The sequence below is a fragment of the Gossypium arboreum genome, chromosome 1 (genome assembly GCF_025698485.1).
Source record: "Gossypium arboreum isolate Shixiya-1 chromosome 1, ASM2569848v2, whole genome shotgun sequence".
Lineage (NCBI taxonomy): Eukaryota > Viridiplantae > Streptophyta > Magnoliopsida > Malvales > Malvaceae > Gossypium > Gossypium arboreum.
The window spans coordinates 9,696,911-9,699,941 of record NC_069070.1 but is presented as its reverse complement, the minus strand read 5'-3'; positions in this window follow the sequence as shown (position 1 = coordinate 9,699,941).

The following is a 3,031-nucleotide window of genomic DNA, read 5'->3' as shown; positions in this document are numbered from 1 at the left end:
AATCAAAGAGAAGAGTTATTGTAAAGGCTAGTTTTTTTTGGAGATTAATCAAATATCAAAGCAAAAGAGGTTTCTTGGTCTATTCTCGTTTTAAGTTCTTTGTTTGCTTAGTGTTTTCCTTTCAGTTTTATTTTGTTTCTTTTATACGAAAGTAAAAATAAAAGGAGGAAGCTTTCCCATTTTTACCGAAAAAGTTTTTTTGAGGTCCCATTATATGTACGGTGGCACCGATTAGTGGTGGTAAACAGTGGTCCCAGAATCGACGGTATGGCCTACTTTTGTGGCGTAAATCACCCACTCTCTCCCTCTCTTTTTTTTTGTTATTATTATATTTTTTAATATTATATTATATATATTCTTTTAATATATTAGGTATATTCTAAATTCTATATTACGTATATATCTATATTATACTATTTTATGTATATATCTTTAATACTATATTATTTATATTTTTTTCTACATGTTATCTTATGTATATATTTTAATAATATTATGTATGTATTTTTACACTATATTATGTACATATTTTTTTATATCTATTTCATACATATGTATATATTATATATATCTTAACATTACTAGTTATATTTTCACTATTTTATGTATATACTTCAAACACTATATATAGTATATTTCTAACAATATTACTATTTATAAATATATATATATATATATATATATTACGTACATACTCTTAATATCTTTATTATGTATATATTCGTTGTTTTTATTTCACATTGGATAGTATTATTACGTTTAATATATCGCATGCATTGTTATTGTTTTAATATTGTTGTCATATTTATTATTTGTTTCAATGTATTTCCAACTCGTTTATTTTTGTCTCCGCCTATTTTATATCATTCGTTGTTCATTACTTTAAAGATTTTTATTCATGTTTTACTAATTTGAATAAATAAGGCAATGTTTCGCATTTTGGAACATCAAGAATTGTGCCCTAACTTACGGGTTTCGGTTCTCTTGTTGGTTATAAATAGCTAAATATCCTTTTGAGTTTTGAAATGCACGGATTTCCAATTTAAATTAAAAGACGACCTTGTGCTCGGGAATTCATGGTATTGTGTCCTAACTTACGGGATGTGATACTCCGATATCTCGAGATAAGGAAATCTTTAAGCAAATTGATTTAAGCTAATTCAAGAATTTTAAAATCAGTATTAATAGAAAAGATCGTATTTCAAGTCCTTCCGATTTTTAATTTTCAACATTAAGACACTAACTAATCAATTCGGTACCAATTTTTTGGGCGTGTTGAGGGTGCTAATCCTTCCTCGCACGTAACCGACTCCCGAACTCATTCTCTCAAGTTTCGTAGACCAAAGGCCCTGTTTTAGTAAACTAAAATTGATTTATTAAAACAAAGGTGATCCGATCACACCTGATAAAAGATTGGTGGCGACTCCCGTTTTAATTTTCACTTTCAAACAAAGTCGATCCCCGTTTTCAAAAGAAAGGTTTCGACAGCTTGGCGACTCCACTGGGGAATTCGAGAGTCGAGCCTTAAATTGATTATTTTTTTGTTTTTTGTCAAAAATCAAAAATCGATTTTAAATTTACTGCATTGCATGTTGTCTGTTATTTTCTCGACTCTCTTCATAATATGCTTGCTTTAAGTGGTTTAATTCTTTGAGGTATCTTTGCATATCACATCGCATTATTGGTCGATTTCACCTTCTTAAGTGGAAGTGAAAAACTACTCCTTCGTGAGGTCTTCACCTCCGTATAGGATAGTGGATCGCTTTCGGGATACATCCGTACCTGTGTCTTCGTGGGGTTTTCACCTCCGTATAGCCGTAGGGAAATGTATTCCCCTGAATCGAACTCGGTCTGTATGAACCTATAATGGGTGAGGATCGAGGAATCTGCTGGTTTAGGTACCTTTACTTTAGAACCAAACTACATGTAATGAGCCCTAGGAGCCTACCCTAGGTAGAACCACACCAAACCCTAGTGATTACCTGATTAGGTGCTTATTTACTCACTATTTGCTTTGAATTATATTCTTTGTATATAATACTAACTTGTTTTATTTTGATCATTTTCGCATGACATTTCATCATAAAAGGGTGTTGATTTACGTTCAGTTACTAATTAGAAGAGTTTAGCATGAAAAAAGGATTTCTTGATAGAATGGAGGATAATGCGGCCGTCCGAGTGTGGTCTGAGAGAACGCAACAGGAGAAATGAGATAGTTTGATCGAGGGATATGAATCGAAGTTGTGGGATTTCACTCGCATCAGTGTGACTCAGAACGACCTGCAAGAGTTAAGGGATATATGGAATAGTTGGAATGGTGAAGTCAAACAACTCTTTTACTGTAACTACAACGACCTACCCTATTTGCTCGATGTAAAGGTGGACAAGTACTTGTTTTGGGCCCTCGCGCAATTTTGGAACCCCGCTTACAGTTGCTTCACTTTCGGAGGAGTTGATTTAGTACCTACGGTGGAGGAATACATGGCGTTACTTAATTGCCCGAAGATTCTGGCTGATAGGGCCTATTTAAGACCTGTTAATGTCCCTCCCTTTTTGAAGAAATTGATGAATATCACGGGGATGAGCGAGCAATGGGTTGCGACCCGCATCAAACAAAAAGGGGATAGTAAATGTATTCCTTGGAGGAATTTAAGGGATTTTATTCTTGCGCATCCGGATTCGAAGAAAAGGGTTGATATTTTTACCTTAAGTCTCTACAGTTTGATCGTCTTTTCCAAAGCACTTGGACACATAGATGAAGCTTTCTCAGATTTATTCGATTGACTTGATAAAGGTACCACACCCGTCTCAGCAATCCTAGCAGAAACTTTCCGATCCTTGAATACATGCCGGAGAGCGGGCGAGGGAAGATTTATTGGTTGCGCACAGATTCTTTTGGCTTGGTTCCATAGTCATTTTTGGAAGGTGGAGAAGGTCTCCTATCGAGTATTTTCTAAGGATTATTCCCCATTAAGAGAATTAGTGGCCACATCGAGGCGGGACGACATCTCCGAAGAGAGGTGGATAACTA